This window comes from Schistocerca cancellata, chromosome 10, assembly GCF_023864275.1.
Source record: "Schistocerca cancellata isolate TAMUIC-IGC-003103 chromosome 10, iqSchCanc2.1, whole genome shotgun sequence".
Classification (NCBI taxonomy): Eukaryota; Metazoa; Arthropoda; class Insecta; order Orthoptera; family Acrididae; genus Schistocerca; species Schistocerca cancellata.
Window position 1 is genome coordinate 45,945,777 of NC_064635.1, and position 21,766 is coordinate 45,967,542.

General features: G+C 43.5%; 1 non-coding gene across 1 annotated transcript; it reads right to left on the reverse strand.

The window, feature by feature from the left end:
• Window positions 1-18,583: 18,583 nt before the first annotated feature.
• Window positions 18,584-18,658, reverse strand: Trnat-ugu (transfer RNA threonine (anticodon UGU)). The gene has a single exon. It is a non-coding gene; the product is annotated as a tRNA-Thr (tRNA).
• Between the last annotated feature and the right edge of the window lie 3,108 nt (window positions 18,659-21,766).

Here is a 21,766-nt window from a genome sequence, read left to right on the forward strand (position 1 = left end):
TTAAGCCAAGTAACTACAGTCACGGGTGAATGCCTTTAATACCCAGAATGTCAATTATAAAAACGTTTAACAAACATACTGTAAAACAGCAATGCAACAGCAAAGGTCAATTTAAAAAGACAGGCAACTGATCACCAAACAGGTGAGACAAAATGATGGTAAATTTGGTAGCGCAACCATTTAAACCTGCTGTAACGCCAAGAATGGCAATTATATAAAAAATTTAGAAACACACATAACCTTTAAAGTAGCCAACTCAAGAAGTTAAATGTTAGCAGACAACATTGGAAGAGAAGTAACACATCTAGAGTGAAGTAGAAACATACAGTGAGTAACATCTTTGCAATGAAATAGTAAAAACTGAACAGTACATAAATAACAATGGAGTTGACAGGAAAACCTTTAGCACAAAATAAGAATAGCATGCCTACATAACAGTTTCTATTGATAAACAAAACTATTGAAATAAGATAAAATTAGTACTAAGCAAGGCTGCATCAAGAGGTATGAAACATGGAGAGTGATACACAACCAATTAAAAAAGAGAAGAGACAGTTGTCAATGTAAATACAGAATACACGAGGAACTTAAGCCATATCAATACGATAAACAGAAATTAATAAATGCAGGAAAATTGAGGTGTTTGAGGGAACCTACAGTTTGAGAATGTGGTGATACTGCATTTTAACATTAACATTATAATCAAAGCAGTGGCTGTATACCAGTTTACATTAAATAAATGAGCAAAGTAAAATATGAACAGTATTTGATGAGACAACTACAAGGAGAGTTAAACATGGACAGTAATACAAGTACAAGTTAAAAGCAAACCCTTAACTATTGAAACTACAGCATATGTGGAATACAAAGACAACTGCAACAAATAAAACAACTTAATGACTACGGGAAAATGGGAATATGTAGGAAGAGAGAGTGTGGGAAGTAATGAACAACAAAGATGATTATATGAAGTTTAAGAGAGGGGAAGTGTTGAGCTGTGTCTGGTCATTTAGGATGAGATCTGGACTGTGAGCAAGATGTTTGTTAATTTCCAGGGCTTCCAGCAGGTTGAGTTTATGGCCTTTGTTTGCTAAGTGAAGTACATGGGACACTGGCTGGTAGTTGTGACCCTCACTCAGTACATGCTCAGCAAATGCAGAGTCTGAATTCTGCAACCTCCAGCTGCGTTCATGTTCAGCCAGCCTAGTTGATATGTCTCTGCCTGACTGACCAATGTAAAATTTGTCACAATCAGAACAGGTGACTTTGTATACCCCAGTGTTGGCTAATAACTGGATCTTATCTTTGCTATTAAAAACACACTGGGCTGTAGAGTTCCTGACATAGTAGGAAACCCTATACTTGCAGGATTTCAGTGCTTTGGCTATAGTCTGTGATACCTGACCTAGAAGTGGTAACCGGTTAGCAATAAAAATAATATTGTAGAACAAAAGCAAACTGGTGCTTTTCATTTATTAGCGAACTCAAGGTATTGCAATAAATAATACAACGATAAAACACACGGGCGAGTCACAGACGGTACTCCCAGAATCGACCTCTGAGTAGGTGCGGCAAAACACTTTCGCGAGCGATGACATAGGCAGCCAAGAGTTGCATTCACTTCACAAGATGATAACTCAGAATAGTGGCACTCTAACGAATGTCTAATGATAACCTTTCTGAGGCTACCTGACGTCCAGTAAACCAAATTCAAAGATATAAAAACACACCAAAGCCAGAACTGGTGGTCTGGACTTCGTCTGTAGAATACTGTGCTTAGAGCGCCCGGAACGATAAAGAAATCACTACCACCGGAGTAGAAGAATCGCCAACCAACTTAAATTAAGAAAGCTGTCAAAACTACACGCCTCACCGGACAGCAGCGGCAAGGCGAGGAAACTTACGCTGCCACTACATATACTAAACCCCAGGGCCGGTAACTGGGTCGTTAGCGGCCATGAGGCGTGAAAAATACCGCTGGTTGAACTTGATAAATAGTAACAAACTGACCGCAATAAATAATAATTAGAAGTCCGGGAAAACTAATCAGATCCACCTTCCTCAAACACACCACTCGCTGCTCTTCGCCTCGGCGACACTACAAGCAGCAACACGAACCCAAGTCACTGCAGAATCCCGAGATATCACTGTTGTGGCGTTGCAAGACAGCCACGCCACTCGGAAGTAGCCGAAATGCACGCGTACACACACGCCGGCTGGCGTGAGGTCTGAAACAGGATACTTAATGAATGCTATAAAGAAAAGTACGTAGCTGCGGTACTACTTAACTTTAATCCATCATTTGTATACAGCATTCTTGATGATACAAGTGAGACTCTCTATAGAAATGGTTAATGGCGCCTTGCTAGGTCGTAGCCATGGACTTAGCTGAAGGCTATTCTAACTATCTCTCGGCAAATGAGAGAAAGGCTTCGTCAGTGTAGTCGCTAGCAAAGTCGTCGTACAACTGGGGCGAGTGCTCGTACGTCTCTCAAGACCTGCCGTGTGGTGGCGCTCGGTCTGCGATCACTGGCAGTGGCGACACGCGGGTCCGACATGTACTAATGGACCGCGGCCGATTTAAAGCTACCACATAGCAAGTGTGGTGTCTGGCGGTGACACCACAATCACAATGGTGGAGGTTTCTGTACTTGAATCCAAATGCACTCAACATAAAGCGACGAGGTCGTGCTTCCTCGTGACCACAGGCCTTCGATATGGCAGTCCATGCGCGCCGCCAGCAGTCCCAGCATGTTCCCGCACTGCACGGATCTGGCTCCTTCTGAGTCCCCAACTGAAGTGGCCCACTCAAACGACCCGGAAAAACGACGACGTCGCCCTAAAGATAGGGCCACAGTTACTACATATCGATAAACGCCGCTGTTGCCACTACCGGACCGGCAACGATTGCGAATCCTAGTGGCGCCAGTCAACACTAGAAGGACACAAACGACTGCAACCAGGTCAACTAAACGATAACGTCTGGCCTCCAACAGAGCACGGAAACCTACAAACAGCACCAATGTGAACTGCAGCACGGTTCAATTACTTTTGACTCAAAAAGATAATGTAAACGTCCAAACGGAGTAGAGTTGTTCAGTTATGCGTGATTATGTGGAAGACAGAGGGAAAATTTAAGAAAACTTTCGAGAAAATAGAAGTAACTGAATGAACATCAAAGTCTTAGACGACAAGCCAATACTATGAAAGGAAGGGAGCGCTGGAAGGTGGGAGGAATTTATACAATGACTGTACAATATAAACGAACTTTAATATAATATCACAGTAAGGGAAGTAACTGATCATCAGATGGGACATGCAACACTGCAAAATATTTTGAACAATTTCTAAGGAACATATTAAAGAACCATATCTTTTTTTATCTTAAAATCAAGTCTCGCTACTCCACAGTGTTAAATTCTTTCAGTATCTGTGATATTGTTTTCTATTTTCTTGTTTACGATAAAGATTGCATCCGAATTTCCTCCTGTGAATATAACTGCGTAGGTTTCTGCAGCCAGAGTCAGTTTCCATAAAAGTTCCCTCATTACGGTACCGCGTCATAATGTAAAAAGTTTACTGGAGAAACCAACGTTCTTCTGGGTCCACTGACCCAAAAGGAGGCCACTGTAATCGTTGCAAAAACATTGGTTTGTCCAGTATAGTTATGAGTCGGTACCGTACTCAGAAAATTTTCGTCAACTTCCTCGAGTTAAGACGACTAGTTCTCCATAAAATATTAGTTTCTACGGAAAAAGAATATATAGATGGCGAAAGAAATACGTTCCAGTCTAGTTGACGTCTTGAGAAGACGTGAAAGTGTTTTGGGAAGCCTCTGCTACACGGCAGCTCGTCTCTAAGAGACCGAGGCAGTCGTTTTTATGAGCTCAGCATCTCTCGATGGTGCGTGGTAATTACAGACATACGACGCGCCGTATTATCCATCATCTTGTACCTAAGAAACGGGGACAGTTGCACCTATAAATCACTTGCTTCGAAGATAATTAATCGCTAATTGCACCTTAATGACGGGTTGTGTGTGACTTTCTTGTCTGGCAGCAAGCGTGAGGAATTGTAAACAGGCTGTCGCCAGTTCAGGCTGTAAGGAAATCGGGTTGTGCGGTCCGATTGTGCTAACTGCTGCTAGGGCAGTTCAAATGCATGCGTTACATCCAAATTCACTCCGGGATAGGGACATGGTGCGAAAACATAGATTCATCAGATTAGGTCCCTGGTGGAATCCCTCAGGGTAAACCCGCAGCAGACAATATTCGACTTTAAAGCTAAGTCTACACGCTTTTGCTAGTGATAGGTGTTGTGTACACAGCGCGGAGAGGCAACTCGCCGTGACTATCCGCGGTGGGATCAGATCTCAAATAGTGGCGCTCTGCGCGTTTAAATCTCTCGTGTAGACGACAACCCCCACCTCTCGAGAACTGCTCACCATAACTCTCAAGCAAGAAAGACTATACCTCCCAAAATCTTAAACATGGCTGCGAAATAGCAGCTTGTAAGAGGTCCGAGCAGATGTAATTTCGATGTGTTGCTCATGCGCCGCCTGCGATATGCAAGGTCTCTGACCAGAGAGCAGTGTTGACTGCAGTAGGAACTGTGTAGCTGTAGTAGTAAGTTGTTGCTAGTCTGGAGTCTGCTCTGGTCTGGTCTGGTGTATCGTGTTGGCTGGGCCGGTCGCGGTGCAGCGATGCCGGAGCCTGAGTATTATTGTATAAGGTAAAAAGCAGCCTCGCGCATATCTAGTAATGTTATATCAAGTCGCATGTAATTGTTTTAAAACTCTCGTAATAATAATCTTCCTCATAAAAAGTAACTTTTAACAACCATTCATTTCAATTTAAAGAATTTACTAATTTCTCCCATCCATGATCATCCCGATTATTGCACTAGAAAAATCAGTTGCTTTCTTTCATAAATGACAGATACGTCGGCCAGCATTGCACAGAGCTGTGCCGGAAAAATTTATTGTAAGAGCAGATATATCCGGCGACTTCATTGAGGTAAGAATTTTTCCTTTTTATATTCGGAATGATCTTTCAGGGCCATGACGCAGCACTGCTGTCGTCCAAAATTTACCAGGTTAAATTCACAGTCAATTATTGAAAAGTCATAAGTGAGCGACAATTTAATTGAGATGTTTGTTACATTGTTTTTTTACCAAGTTACTAATTTTTGTTTTATTGGGATGTTATACTCAAAGTGAACGACATAATTATAATTTTTACTGTTGAGAGGTTTAAGAATTTTTCTGTTTTGAGCTTACATTAAATGAAAAAGGAATTTTGTGGGCACGTTAAATGGGAAAGAAACTTTGTTCTGAGGTTACACTAAAATTAGAATTATATTCATATCACTATTTATTAACAAAATTTATTTTTTGGGGAGGTTTCAAGCTGTGTAAATCTGAAGAGGTTGAGAAAAATCAGCCAGCCAGCTACAAAACAAAGGTTTATTAGCCCTTGACCTAGGTTTCGATATTTCTAAAAATATCTTCGTCAGAAGGAGTCGGCCTTGTTACATCTCATGATGGTACATTAAATTAGATGACAAAAGCCAATGGCTTCAGCTAATCTAATGTACCATCACGTGATGTAACAAGGCCGACTCCTTCTGAAGAAGATATTTTTAGAAATATTGAAACCAAGGTTAAGGGCCTGTAAACCTTTGTTTTGGAGCTAGCTGGCTGATATTTTCGAACTCTTCAACTGTACCTTTATATTCAGGGGAGCTGAGAGTACTCGATGAGTGCCGATCAGTCAAATTTCCTCTAGGATTTGTGCAGTATTTCACACTTTTCACACTACAACATTTTGGTAATATAGTTTACCGTACCTCTGCACACATTAAATGAACGCACTGGTGAAACAGCGTGTTTCGGACCATAATTTGTGGTCGTAGTATGTTTGTGAGCAAATAAATCTCCCGTTTTACCTCCTACGTAAACAGCACGAGCATTAACCTGTTTCGAAAGTTCTAGACTTAAAATGCAACCCAGCAAAGAACTTATAGAAACATTATAGATAAATCATATAAAATTAAAAAACTAAAAAAAATTTTTGGCAGTGACAAGTCTCGATCCCATGTGAATATGAATGAGAGAATTACTATGAATGACAGGGTAGCACGTTATCCATTGCCTCACATTTTTCAAAATATTTTTTGGCTCTCTTACCACCCATTTTAACCGCTCCATTCGCTCTTGTTGGTTGACCTTTCGGTCTAGCTTCAGTGCCTTTTGTCATATTCGATTAAACATAATACAGTATGTTGCCTGGTCGGACGAGTATCGTTTCAAATTGTATCGAGCGGATGGACGTGTCCGTGTATTTTCAACAGAGTTTGTTTTAGGTACAGTACTAATCAGAGGAGAGGTGAGAGTTCTTTCTGAGTGGTCAATATGTAGACAACCGCTCGCTCACCGATAGATCTGTACCTACAGATTGGAAAATCGCGCAGGTCGCACCAGTGTTTGAGAAGGGTAGTAGGGGTAATCTATCGAACTACAGACCTATATCATTGACGTCGGTTTGCAGTAGGGTTTTGGAGCATATACTGTATTCAAACATTATGAATCATCTCGAAGGGAACGATCTATTGATACGTAATCAGCATGGTTTCAGAAAACATCGTTCTTGTGCAACGCAGCTAGCTCTTTATTCGCACGAAGTAATGGCCGCTTTCGACTGGGGATCTCAAGTTGATTCCGTATTTCTAGATTTCCGGAAAGCTTTTGACACCGTTCCTCACAAGCGACTTCTAATCAAGCTGCGAGCCTATGGGGTATCGTCTCAGTTGTGCGACTGGATTCGTGATTTCCAGTCAGGAAGGTCGCAGTTCGTAGTAATAGACGACAAATCATCGAATAAAACTGAAGTGGTATCAGGTGTTCCCCAGGGAAGCGTCCTGGGACCTCTGCTGTTCCTGATCTATGTAAATTACCTGGGTGACAATTTGAGCAGTTCTCTTAGGTTGTTCGCAGATGATGCTGTAATTTACCGTCTAGTAAGGTCATCCGAAGACCAGTATCAGTTGGACAGCGATTTAGAAAAGATTGCTGTATTGTGTGCCAGGTGGCAGTTGACGCTAAATAACGAAAAGTGTGAGGTGATCCACACGAGTTCCAAAAGAAAACCGTTGGAATTCGATTACTCGATAAATAGAGCAATTCTCAAGGCTGTCAATTCAACTAAGTACCTGGGTGTTAAAATTACGAACAACTTCAGTTGGAAAGACCACATAGATAATATTGTGGGGAAGGCGAGCCAAAGGTTGCGTTTCATTGGAAGGACACTTAGAAGATGCAACAAGTCCACTAAAGAGACAGCTTACACTACATTCGTTCGTCCTCTGTTAGAATATTGCTGCGCGGTGTGGGATCCTTACCAGGTGGGATTGACGGAGGACATCGAAAGGGTGCAAAAAAGGGCAGCTCGTTTTGTATTATCACGTAGAGTGTGGCAGATATGATACGCGAGTTGGGATGGAAGCCATTAATCAAAGACGTTTTTCGTCGCGGCGAGATCTATTTACGAAATTTCAGTCACCAACTTTCTCTTAGGTAGGAATGATCATCAAAATAAAATAAGAGAAATCAGAGCTCGAACAGAAAGGTTTAGGTATTCGTTTTTCCCGCGCGCTGTTCGGGAGTGGAATGGTAGGGAGATAGTATGATTGTGGTTCGATGAACCCTCTGCCAAGCACTTAAATGTGAATTGCAGAGTAATCATGTAGCTGTAGGTGTAGATGTAGATGTGGGTGTGGAAGTGGAGGTACCTCACTTACTATTTACAAAAAAATGAGTGTTGGCTTCAGTTCAGAATGGCACTTCCCCTACAGCGCTCGGTTTTTCCCAACAGCACCTGCCTGTAACCCCCACCACTACTGCCTGCTCTCCCCAAGCATGCCCCACCGAACGGACATCTAATGGCTATGACGATCTTCGACGACTAAGTCGAAGAGAAAATCCCTACACCAAATCCATCATCCTGTTCCTCCCCATATAACAACAAACTTCTCGCCCACCTCAGGCAAGTACCAGACACACTCACAACAATCATCAAAAATTCACAGACACCAAAAACTACAGAAAATCACACACACACTTTCACAGAGGAGTAAAAGCCTAAAGGCTACAGACTCCCCCTCACACTTCCCCAAAGAGGGGAAAGCAAAAGATGAGAGAGAGAGAGAGAGAGAGAGAGAGAGAGACATCTAATGGCGACGTTATTCTGTACAGACATTACCTTTTAATACTTGTCTATTTATTTAATGAATATATTTATATTTATGCCACGTACTTATTTAACTATCTATTATAGGTACTAATACAAAATCATGGTGATTTGAGACGAGGTCAGTCACATGTGATGTGGTATACCAACACAAGTACAAGGATAGCGTACCAATAGGGACAAGAAAGGAGGCATGAAGGGCGCCAAAAACAGAAATAACAATCATCCATTTATTGCACCATTACACACGCCCATCATGATATATGAGACATTACAATTGGCATACTTAAATCTATTACGACAAACAATATGTATCACGAAGGGCACACACAATGGAGTGTAAGAAATTACAATGGCACATCAACTCCACTATGACAAACAGTGTGCATAACGAAGGCCCGCACAATTTTACCAATGTAAGAAATTAAAATAATACTGGCATAAAATTAACTAAAATGCCTCGAAGGAAATGTTTATGAGAAGATCACGACGGGGCCGCAAGGGAGGAGGTAACACGATACTTAACTCAGGTGCACCAAAACAAACAACGGACACCAGGCCTCGCCAACAACGGACACGTAAGGCACGCAACTACTCTCTCCGTTGCGGTTCCGCGCGCTCCACAAAAGTAACAGCGACCTGAAACATTTTAATACTTGGAACAGTACACCAGTGATCAGCAAATTAAGAAAAAAAAACAATAACATGACATAAAAATACAATAATTTAAGAAAATCACATCATAGGACTATGAGCTTAAGGTTTTTCGGTAATTAACAGATTACGAAGCAGGTAAAGTGGCATGTGCCACTATTAAATCTTCCGTAATTACACTACTAAATTTTTCAGTGCCCAAGTTGCAATTATCCCAAGAAGAATTAAATCATTGAAGTGATAATGTTACTTTAAAATAATAATAAAATAATTTAATACAGCAGAGGAGCAAGAATGGCCCGATCAGTACTCCCCAGTGAAGCAGTTCACACAGCTGGTACTCCACGGCTCCGAGCACACAGCCCCATACAAAATGCAACACAACCACAGCGACCCGGCGTACTACCAGAACCACCGGACAGTAAACCAAAATCGTGCTAAGCCTAAACAAGGACCGACTTTTAAAATAACAAGACCTAGCCCGGGCCGGACTACAGACCAAATGCCGGGAAATCCATAAGATACCTCAGCCAACTTAATACCAAAACAACAATTCACGAACAATATGCAAAACACAAGACCTCTCGGTCCAAAGGCTTCCGTTTAGTCACGAAGGTGGCTCCGACCCGCCTGCTGAGGTGCCAAGCGTCGTACGGAGTGCCGAATCAAGCTTCGTTAACGGAAAGCGGAAGCACCACGAGACAAAATAAACTCCAATCTAACTGCGCAAGGCGAACTCTACGGAGTGCCACTCCAAGACTATGCACTTGAAGATCAAACATAAAGCACCCAGACTAACGTGCCGCTGAACGACGCACTTCCATCACCAGCGTCTAGTAGAGTACGGAGAGCAGCGTAGCCCATCGATATACATGCATGGGACGGTAAACGAGGATAGCAATCCCAGCGACGGAGAGACAGGAGGACGAAATGACATCCCGCCGCACATGGAAGGTATTTCAATCTCAGGCTCGACAAACTACAACAGGCGAGAGTTTGCTCCCCTTGCGAATCTAGTTAAACGGCACACCACGCCGCTGTCCACACACTATTAACCGTAAAATCACGGTCCGATCTTCCCATCGGGTCCTACTCGGCGTCCAGAGGCAAACAACCCCAGCCGAGCCGAACCGTCTCCACCCAAGGCAGCCACACCTCTTTCCTCCTCACACGCCTTCAGCTAAGCTGCGGCCAGCGACCACACACGGAAACAACCGCCTATCGCCAAAGCGCCGTCTCAGTGAAAACTCAGCACTAAGATCGATACGGACTTGGAAATAGGCGAGCACCGTAACAACATGTGTTAGCAGATACCACTATTGCAAGGAGTGCCAAAAGATGCTTCTGTCAAGCCGACATAAATAATTATGTAAACAATCTTTAACCACAATTTCTTGCACATTTAATGTAAGTGCAGTGGGCAAGAATACCAGCTTATTTATTTATAAACAAACTATTATTTATATTTATTGTAAATGTATCGTAAATTGAGGCGACGTGAATTATTCGGTCCTGTAGATGACTGATCCTGGGAGGTGAATGGCCGCCATAATACAGGGTGATTCAAAAAGAATACCACAACTTTAAAAATGTGTATTTAATGAAAGAAACATAATATAACCTTCTGTTATACATCATTACAAATAGTATTTAAAAAGGTTTTTTTTCGCTCAAAAACAAGTTCAGAGATGTTCAATATGGCCCCCTCCAGACACTCGAGCAATATCAACCCGATACTCCAACTCGTTCCACACTCTCTGTAGCATATCAGGCGTAACAGTTTGGATAGCTGCTGTTATTTCTCGTTTCAAATCATCGACGGCGGCTGGGAGAGGTGGCCGAAACACCATATCCTTAACATACCCCCATAAGAAAAAATCGCAGGGGGTAAGATCAGGGCTTCTTGGAGGCCAGTGATGAAGTGCTCTGTCACGGGCTGCCTGGCGGCCGATCCATCGCCTCGGGTAGTTGACGTTCAGGTTTCATAACTAACCTTTTTCGTAGGACTCTCCATACAGTTGATTGTGGAATTTGCAGCTCTCTGCTAGCTCTGCGAGTCGATTTTCCTGGGCTGCGAACAAATGCTTGCTGGATGCTTGCTACATTTTCATCACTCGTTCTCGGCCGTCCAGAACTTTTCCCTTTGCACAAACACCCATTCTCTGTAAACTGTTTATACCAACGTTTAATACACCACCTATCAGGAGGTTTAACACCATACTTCGTTCGAAATGCACGCTGAACAACTGTCGTCGATTCACTTCTGCCGTACTCAATAACACAAAAAGCTTTCTGTTGAGCGGTCGCCATCTTAGCATCAACTGACGCTGACGCCTAGTCAACAGCGCCTCAAGCGAACATATGTACAACTAAATGAAACTTTATAGCTCCCTTAATTCGCCGACAGATAGTGCTTAGCTCTGCCTTTTGTCGTTGCAGAGTTTTAAATTCCTAAAGTTGTGGTATTCTTTTTGAATCACCCAGTACTTTAACTTTCTCCTACTGCATTACGGAATTGAGAATAGACATAGTATGAGTCTCTCCTCGTTTTCTTGGGCGTGTGACAATTTGTAAATCACCATGTTTAACTCTGATCTGTTTTAGACTGACGAATATTTCTTATACTGTGGTTACGAAGTGGGTTTAGTTTTTCGCCCATCTTGGGTGATAATTTAGCTTGAGGATTCTGCTACCATTCACCTAATGCTCTCAACGCTACTTTTCTGCATTTGATGAGGTTATTTTCTCTCTGTATTTTAACCGGATGTCGTAGCACCACTTTCCGCTTATTTAACATATATTTCCTTGAATAAACGTTGTTCAACATAATTCTCTGTCGTATTCATCAATTATATACGTTAGAATAGAACTCTTTTTTATTAGTTAGTCACTTTTATTTTAAATACCTGTTTATTTCATTAATTCACAGTTCTAGCCAATCCATAGACTCCAGGATCACAAGCAGATTATTATTAGCCGTGAGGCAGCTGCGCGGCACGACCCTGTGACTACATCGAACTGCTCTTTTTAAACAAAGCTGTGCACTGCCCAGTTACCTAAGGTGCGAGAAACATCAGGTAAACTCGCAGCTGGTTCGCTGGTGTGGACTACTGTTTATGAAGCAATTACTCAGAACCAGAATAAACTTAGATAACGTCACACACGTGTCAAATAATAATTCAACTCATTTGTTCTTAGTCCGTGGTTTACTAGGAAATTCACTTCGTAGAGTTCACAATTCACAATAACAACCACCAGTCATGTTTCTTCACTGTTTCCAACTTAATTTTTTACCCCTTCACAAAAATTAACTACCTCAACGTCAATTCAGAAATGCCTGTGGCTTCCCTTAAAAATCAATATATACACTACTGGCCATTAAAATTGCTACACCACGAAGATGACGCGCTACAGACGCGTAATTAAACCGACAGGAAGAAGATGCTGTGATATGCAAATGATTAGCTTTTCAGAGCATTCACACAACGTTGGCGCCGGTGGCGACACCTACAATGTGCTGACATGACGAAAGTTTCCAACCGATTTCTCATGCACAAACAACAGCTACCGGCGTTGCCTGGTGAAACGTTGTTGTGATGCCTCTTGTAAGGAGGAGAAATGCGTACCGTCACGTTTACGACTTTGATAAAGGTCGGATTGTAGCCTATCGCGATTGCGGTTTATCGTATCGCGACATTGCTGCTCGCTTTGGTCGACATCCAATGACTGTTAGCAGAATATGGAATCGGTGGGTTCAGGAGGGTAATACGGAACGCCGTGCTGGATCCCAACGGCCTCGTATCACTAGCAGTCGAGATGACAGGCATCTTATCCGCATGGCTGTAACGGATCGTGCAGCCACGTCTCGATCCCTGACTCAACAGATGGGGACGTTTGCAATACTACAACCATCTGCACGAACAGTTCGACCACGTTTGCAGCTCGGAGACCATGGCTGCGGTTACTCTTGACGCTGCATCACAGACACGAGCGCCTGCGATGGTGTACTCAACAACGAACCTGGGTGCACGAATGGCAAAACGTTATTTTTTCAGATGAATCCAGGTTCTGTATACAGCATCATGATGGTCGCATCCGTGTTTGGCGACATCGCGGTGAACGCCCATTGGAAGCGTGTATTCGTCATCGCCATACTGGCGTATCACCCGACGTGATGGTATGGGGTGCCATTGGTTACACGTCTCGGTCACCTCTTGTTGGCATTGACGGCACTTTGAACAGTGGACGTTACATTTCAGATGTGTTACGACCCGTGGCTCTACCCTTCATTCGATCGCTGCGATACCCTAAATTTCAGCAGGATAATGCACAACCGCATGTTGCAGGTCCTGTACGGGCCTTCCTGGATACAGAAAATGTTCGACTGCTACCCTGGCTAGCACATTCTCCAGATCTTTCACCAATTGAAAACGTCTGGTCAATGGTGGCCGAGCAACTGGTTCGTCACAATACGCCAATCACTACTCTTGATGAACTGTGGTATCGTGTTATTACGGCCAGAGGTGGTTGTTCTGGGTACTGATTTCTCAGGATCTATGCACCCAAATTGCGTGAAAACGTAATCACATGTCAGTTCTAGTATAATATATTTGTCCAATGAATACCCATTTATCATCTGCATTTCTTCTTGGTGTAGCATTTTTAAGTGGCCAGTAGTGTAGACGTACCTCTTACCCCAACTTAAGAGATATGAGGTCACAAACCCCAGGTATAGCCTAAACATGTATTTCATACTAGAATATTAATCTGCCTGGTGGCAAGGACCAAAAGAGATTGTCATTTTTGTATTAAATCAGTGGGAATGTATACGAATGTGTTCGCAACAATATTTCAGTGCTGTTGCTTCTAATACTCGGTCTGCCACCTTAAAAAATACAACAAGACCAGGAATCTAATCCAGGAAACACAAACAAACACAAGTTCCAAAGTGAAGTTCATGGGAGAGATCTCAAAACCGTTCGAAATCAAAACAGAAGTGAGACAGGGAGATGGCCTGTCAGCCAATAATGAGGAGATGGGACAAGGAAGTCAATGGGTAAAGATGGGGAGACACAAAAATAAAACCATCAACATAAAATGTCTGGCCTTTCCTGATGATATAGCCATCATAACTGGACCGTGATTTATTTTCAAAGAATATTCTTAAGAATTTATTTTATTTACTAACGATTCCTCAAGAACATTAACACATTTAATGACACTATGTAACCATGGAAGTAGTTGCCAGGGAGTAACTGATGAAATCATAACCAAATTCCTTTTAATAAATGGGAATTTTATTCACCTTAATAGTGCCTAAAAGCATTTTTTAAAAAGAAACAGATTTAAAATTATAATCAGAAAGCACCCTCTACATATCAAAGTTACAATTTATTCAGAGACAGATAGAAACAAGTTTTTACTGTATGAGCTTTCGGGCAGAGAACCTTGCCACTCCATTTTGACACGGCCGTAGTTACGACCGCTCACAACAGTCTCTGAAAGGCCCTCACTGGTGCAAATCTGCAACACACCAGATTACTTTAAACTAAGAGTTTCAACGATTTACACAGCACACAAACTATGCACCCCCTGTAGGAGGGATGGGAATGGTAAAATACACTAACAATTAAAATATTAACCTTGCCACCGAAGGTACAACTTGATTTTAACTTCTAAGAAAAGTCTTACGGTGAAATGGTGACAACTTTATATACTAAAATGATCATTTAAATAAGAGCCCATGAAATGCAATCTTATATAAAATTCTACAAGGTTGGCCAAACAATAGTTAAGATGCTCTACAGTACACAGATACCGCCTCTCAAGATCATAGGCAATAATATCAGAGTTTTCAAAGATCAAAACATACTTCAGGTATTAGGCCGTTACACTACAAGCAATAAATTCGTTAACGCACCAAATCCGACAAACATGACAGAGGCAGCTACTAACGTATGGGAGACTGGTAGGGAGATTACTGAACAACCCGAACCGCAGGTTGCTCTAACCCGTCCCTACTTCACAAGGGAAAAACAGGCCACCCAATTTATAAACAACCACCTCCCCGCGGGTGGGCAAACGGAGAAGAATGGTGGGACGACCCCAAAGCAAAACGGCTGGTGACCACACCAAGAAAACAAGTAGAACTTTACAAGAGTAAATCTAACAACATATCACCAATCACTTAACTTCTAATAAACTGCGATTTCTCGAGAAGAGCTGGCACAGCACCCCCAGCACTCTCCCGAACCGTCCGCTTCAACGGACGCAGGAAGGCGCGCCGATCTCCCGTCTCACGGCGTCGCAGCTCGCACCGGCCAGACCGATGTCGTGGGTTGACTCCAGTTGCTCTCGTGTCGACCGCGAAGCCACTATCCCTCGATATACGCCGCGGCCCACTGGACTCACGTGGCGACCTCACATGCGCCGATGCTCAAGACGGACAAGTCATCTTGTGTCTCAGTGTGCGACCGACCAACCGATCGATCCAACAGCCAATGACCATTGCCTGACCAAACTCGAGCAGACTGGCGGCCTAACGCGCAGATGCAGGAACTAAGCCCCAACCGGGCGACCACTCGCTGAGTTCTGTAACTGGTGGAGTGGAAAGACTTTTATTTTGCCGGCTTTAAAGGTTGATCCGAACGACAGACATACTAGCGCCCTGAACGACAGACAGACACTAACTGCCTAACAAATGCGGACGGGAGACAGACTAGCAAGCTGGGGACAAGAAACTGACCCAGACTGACCGACTGGCGAGCTCATTGCGCCCCTTAAAGGCACGTGAACAGGCAACCTTTACCCTTTCTCACCAGGGGGAGACACCAAAGCTGCGAATGCCACAGCGGCGCCACCGCGACTGCTTCCCACTACGCGCTGTGGCGCGCTCTTTAAAACAGCAATTTTTACCACGGCTCAATAACAAATAACAGAAAAGAAGCCAAAGAAGCCCTAGAGACATTACAAGAAATCGCAGCCAGAACAGGACTCTAAATTCCGTATGAAAAAACCCAGAAGATGGACACAAAATCCACAGACAGAGAGTCCCATTGGAAAGATAGCACAAGTAGAAAGTTTCAAATACCTGGGGGAGATTATACAGAAAAGAGGGCTAAATTCGATAGCCAATGAAGAAAGAGTTTCAAAGCTACAAAAAGCTTACAGACTTACATGAAACCACTACAACAAAAGAAATATTTCCGTTAATGCTAAGTTAAGTCATTAAAAAACAGTAGTCTTACCAGAAGCCTTGTATGCACAAACGACAGTAATCAGGGAATGAACGAAAATCAAGGAAATGTAAAAGCAAGAGAGGAAATTTCTGAGAAAGGTCTTTGGGCCAGTTCAGAGGCAGTGGATCTGGATAAAGAGGCCGACAAAAGAACTGTACAAACAGAGACAGACAACATCAGATAAAGAAGGGCTAAATTCTATGGACACATTTATAGGATGAACGAAAAATAGACTGATCAAGATGGTTTTTAACATATTGATGAGTAATACTATGAAAAAAGGGAAACCATGGAAGACCTCAAGGAACTAAATATCTCCACAGAAGAAATAGCGAACAGAGAGAAACACACAGAAAAAAATAAGGAAATAGAAATTCAAGAAAACATCAAAAGAGAAGAATCCAGGAAAGAAGTGGACAGAACAGAGGCAGAAGAAACACAGTGAATATATGAGAGATTTTTGGGAAGAGAAAAGAAAGAGACAAAGAAAAGTACCATGAAAATTGATTGTGTTATAACTCTCTCCTAAATGGGGTACTAACGATAATAATAATAATAATAACAATACGAGGTTTACAATGAGTGCAAAATGATGGACAAAGTGTCTCGTCTTGAAGGAACTGTTGTTTTCATTCCGAAATGGTCTTAGATTTTTCGAGAAAGCCGTATTTCCAGAGTAATGGAGATTTTAATATTGAGATTAATTCACCTGATATGTTTCGGTTCCAGTTGTATGTGTAAAACATTATCTTTCGTCCTCTGACATTATTCGGACGAACTTTACTTTTGAAAACTTGGTTTAATTGAATTTTTATATTGCATGACAGACCAATTTGTCAAGCGTAATACATCGCTGTAATCAACCAAAAGAGTAGGTTCCCGATAAAACTGTCGTGATTTTCAGTTGTTATTTATCCTCAGTTCATGGTAGCAATATCGGTGGACATGGACTTACCTAGCATTCAAAATTAGAAGTATATATTTCTTACAGGAATATTACAGGGATCTGAAATTACGATTTGAGAAGCATTACATTGTATCTACGAAATCAGCAAGCAATCGGCAACGTTGCGGTGTTTTTAAAAACATGCCTTATGTGTATAACAAATTATAATTCATGAAATATCAGTTTAAATTAGGATCAAAGAGTCTGTTACGATGTGTCGTGAATGACTGTGGTTCGGTAATTGGTAATCGATTACTTATATCGCAACGTGAACTTTGCCACCACAGCGGGTGAGCTTGTATCGTCGTTCTGTGTGACAACTGAATCCATTTCCGCTGAGGCTCTACATGGTGCGATTACAAATTTCGTTCTTTATTTGTGCCACTTCTGTACAGAGAGCGATGCACATTTTCAAAAGACTGTGATGAGTAACTGCAAAGAGTGTTTGCTGCATGCTGGTACGAGATGTAAATCGTACAGCATCATTCGTTAGCAGCTTTTGCAGCTACTATTTCGAAACTTCCGCATAAAATTGTTACATCTTTCCCAGTAATAACATTGTTTGTTGTATTCTACTCTCGTTCTTTGTTTTCTTGTTATGCAATTTAAAAACCAGGGAGCCACTGTGTACAAAGCGTGGCTGAGAGCAGTTCTCTAGTAGACACACTGACCTAGGAATGCGGTTCACAATTTTAGCCCCTACGCTAATGTCGTCCCTTATGTTGTGTACCGCAAACCCTAATACTAAATACCCTTCCCTTTTTTCTGGTATCTGTTGAGTCATAAATGTGAACTCACCATAACTGCCTCTCCCAAGCGGACAGCATTATACGGACGCTCGACTTCTGATTTTTTTGTCACCCCCGCGATTTACGGCATGACTCATTTATAATTAAACGAGATGTGAAATCTTGCGCCATCCGTACTATCGTAATCACTCGAGAAAGTTGGAGCCATTACACTTCTGTGCCGGACGAAGGCGGCTCGGGGCTGGGGATAACAAGTACTTGTTATTCCGGCGGTAAAAGCTTAATTGCTGCTTAGCGAGACCTGCCGCTGCTTTCTTGTGCAATCGCAAATGAACGTACCAGGAATTACAATTAGTTCAACGCCTTAATGCGCAAAAGGCTATAAAGTTTTTATCGGGAAGCGGCTAATTTACGGTGCTTTACTATGACAGAATCTTCGATTGTAATTTTAATAGAGTGCACAGGGCCTTCATTCGTTAATTTGTTCCCACAGGACAATCGTGTTCCAAGTGGAAGCAGTAACAAGTGACGAAATTTCGGAGACTGTCCAGGGGTATTTTCTATCTATTTTACTGAAACCATAAAACTGTTCAAAATGGTTCAAATGGCTCTGAGCACTATGCAACTTAACTTCTGAAGTCATCAGTCACCTAGAACTTAGAACTAATTAAACCTGAAATGATAATTAAATAGACACCCTAGCTGCAAACAGGCGTTGATATACTTTATTGGGGACATGTTGAAAATGTGTGCCCCGACCGGGACTCGAACCCAGGATCTCGTGCTTACATGGCAGACGCTCTAACCATCTGAGCCACCGCGGGCACAGAGGATAGTGCGTATGCAGGGACTTATCTCTTGCACGCTCCCCGTGAGATCCACATTCCCAACATGTCCACAACACTACATTCGTAGTTCGCCTAATAGATGTTTGCCCATCATACTCATTACTCGTGGCATATTAATCTACCAAGTCCCGTACGAGTTCGGGCATAGCGTGTGCGTTCGCACAAGAAGGTCAAAGGCCGGGAACCCATATTTTAACTATATATATGACGGTAGTATCTGTTCCCGAAAGAACAGTTACCGTCAATGACCATGCAGCTTTGCTAGAAATGAAATCATAATTAATTATCATTTCATTTCTAGCAAAGCTGCATGGTCATTGATGGTAACTGTTCTTTCGGGAACAGATACTACCGTCATATATATAGTTAATTAAACCTAACTAACCTAAGGACATCACACACATCCATACCTGATGCAGGATTCGAACCTGCGACCATAGCGGTCGCTCGGCTCCAGACTGTAGCGCCTAGAACCGCACAGCCACTCCAGCCAGCGCATAAAACTGTCTCACCATCTTATTTACAGGTGGCCTATTTAACAGCTCGCAGCGACAATCAAAATTTGATTTGTATTATTTCTTATAACTCTTGACTGAAGTGAAAATTTTAGATGACGAGACAATGTCCTGTATTGGATGGGTGCCTGGGGGTGCCAGATGTAGTGGGTGGAGATCCAGATGGTGCTGTATTAAAAGTCGTCCTAGGTTTCCAAATCATTTATTAGTTTCCACTACAGTGCCCCATTCACCTCAGTCCACGTCACAGGGTCCCACAATGCTGAGGCCACCACCCAACCGACCCAGTGCAGTGCACTGCTGTATGTCGGCCTTGTAGGACCGCTGCACTGCAGCTGGCTCAGCTGCCTTCTTCCCCGCTGACTCGGCGCTGCTCTGCTGGGAGCCGCCGAGAGGCCTGCTGTGTCCTTCCTCGCCGGTGTAACTGAGATCGCGGCGACCACATCCTGCGTCTGAATCTGCGGCCCTCGGCTCAGAATGCCTCCAGCGTGTGTTGGAAGCCAAGATGAGTGCCCACAGTAGCAAGCTGTGGAGTGGCCCACCCCTGGCTGGCCAGCTACACACCCTGCATCAGCCTCAGGGGTCGAATCAATGACCCGCCATGGACTGGAACGCTGGCACCCCATCTGCTGCTGCGTGTAACTGGTAGTGTGACACGCCCTGCTGTCCAGGAGAGCTGCCAACCTTGAATGCCTTATTAGAAAACTGGTGCCTATTTACACACGGCTGTGCGCCTCTCTTTTGCTAACGCACTGCTCCAAGTCACGTATTCACAACAGCTGGGTTGTGCCATTGGGCCCCTTCTGCCTGTAACTTGCGACATGCAAACCATTGCGTTTAGTCTTTTCAGAGGTTCAACAGCCCTGTGGCCTCCATTCCACTTTGCAACCGCTGGTCAGTGTAACTTACTGTCAACAGGCCTGCGCCTGGCTGTAACTTGTGCGCTCAGGAATGTTGCATCGAATCTAACCTTCCTATCTTAAGCTGTGGTGCTGTTATAGTACTCATTACGAGGTACATAGTCCAGTCACATTAATGTGACCAGCACCTGTGTTCAACGTCGATATGCAATAACCGCCCAAGGACGGCAGGAGGTAGCACTAGCAGTGGAGGGTACATAAAGCATGTCAGTGGCAGGAGGATGCAGCACGTTGAAAATGGTGCAGCTGTCATGCAGAAACCAAGTGATTTATCTGACTTCATCATTGGGTTTCCAGCCTTGAGTGGAAGAATTTTCTAAACAACTAAATTTAGAAACTATTTGCATGCCACAGTTACTTAAGCATACCGTGCATGGTAAAACGGCACTCTCTAAAAATAGCGCTGAGGCGACTGGAGTGAAGAGGAAGGAGTGAAGACGGTTACTGAGATGTGTGCGGCGAATAGACGTGCAACCACTGAGCAACTGACCGCCCAGGTGAACCACAGGGCTACCAACAGTGTCTCCTCAACACCATTCAGCAAACATTGTTGCGTACTGCCTCCACAGCAGGTGCCTGGTTCACGCACCCATGCTGACTGCTGCTCTCTGGCGACTAGGGCTGGAATTTGCAAGCCACTACCGCAGCTGGATTCCACTGAGTGGCAACAGGTGGCCTTTTCAGAGTAATCATGTTTTACGCTCCATTGGGCAGATAGCTGTTGGTATGTACGGCCCTGTAACGAGCATCAGAGGGGCCCACGCCAGAGCAGGGAGTGTTGTGGTCTATGGAATGGTTTTGTGGCATTCTCCTGGTGATCTCGTCATTCTGAAAGGCATAGCGGATCAGCACAACTATACATCTGTCATTGGCGACCGTCTCCACCCCCACATTCAACCTGTTATTTACTCATCAACATGGCACCTGCCAGCAGGATAATGCAGCGTGTTACACACCTTGTAGCGCTCATTCGTAGTTCACCTGCTCGGGTAGCTCAAAGCGCAAACGCGCTGCTTCCTGCACTCAGGTAGTCGCACTGGCCTCGGATCGAATCCGCCCGGGGGACGGACGACGAGGGCCAGTGTGGCGACCAGCCTGGATGTGGTTTTTAGGCGGTTTTCCACATCTCACTTGGTGAATACTGGGCTGGTCCCTACGTTCTGCCTCAGTTACACAACTCACAGACATTTGAAAATGTTTGTACTCTTCCGTGGCTTACTCTAGATGCAGACAGCTGGGGTCCACTTATTCCGTCCCTGGAGGTACGGGGGTGACGATAAGAAGGGCATCTGCCCACCCCTTAACATTAACATTCCACGTTCCATGTAACCATAACAGCCAACTCCGCATCGTCGGGATTAATGCTCGGAAAGAGAGAGCGCTCGTGTGTAGTTCAAAGAACCCAAGGATTAGTTTACCGTACTCCCCTGGCCACCAAATTCCCTCGGAGTTAAATCTAACCCAGAATTTGTGGTAGCATATCGATTGGGCTGTTCGCGCCATGGATTTTCAATCAAGAAACCTAGCGCCGCTGGCTACGGAACTGGAGTGACCACAGCTCCACATTCCTGTCGGTACCTTCCAGGAACATAACTGACACTCTTATTGCACGCCTTCATCGCAAAAGGTGGTTATTCAGTTTTTTTCATA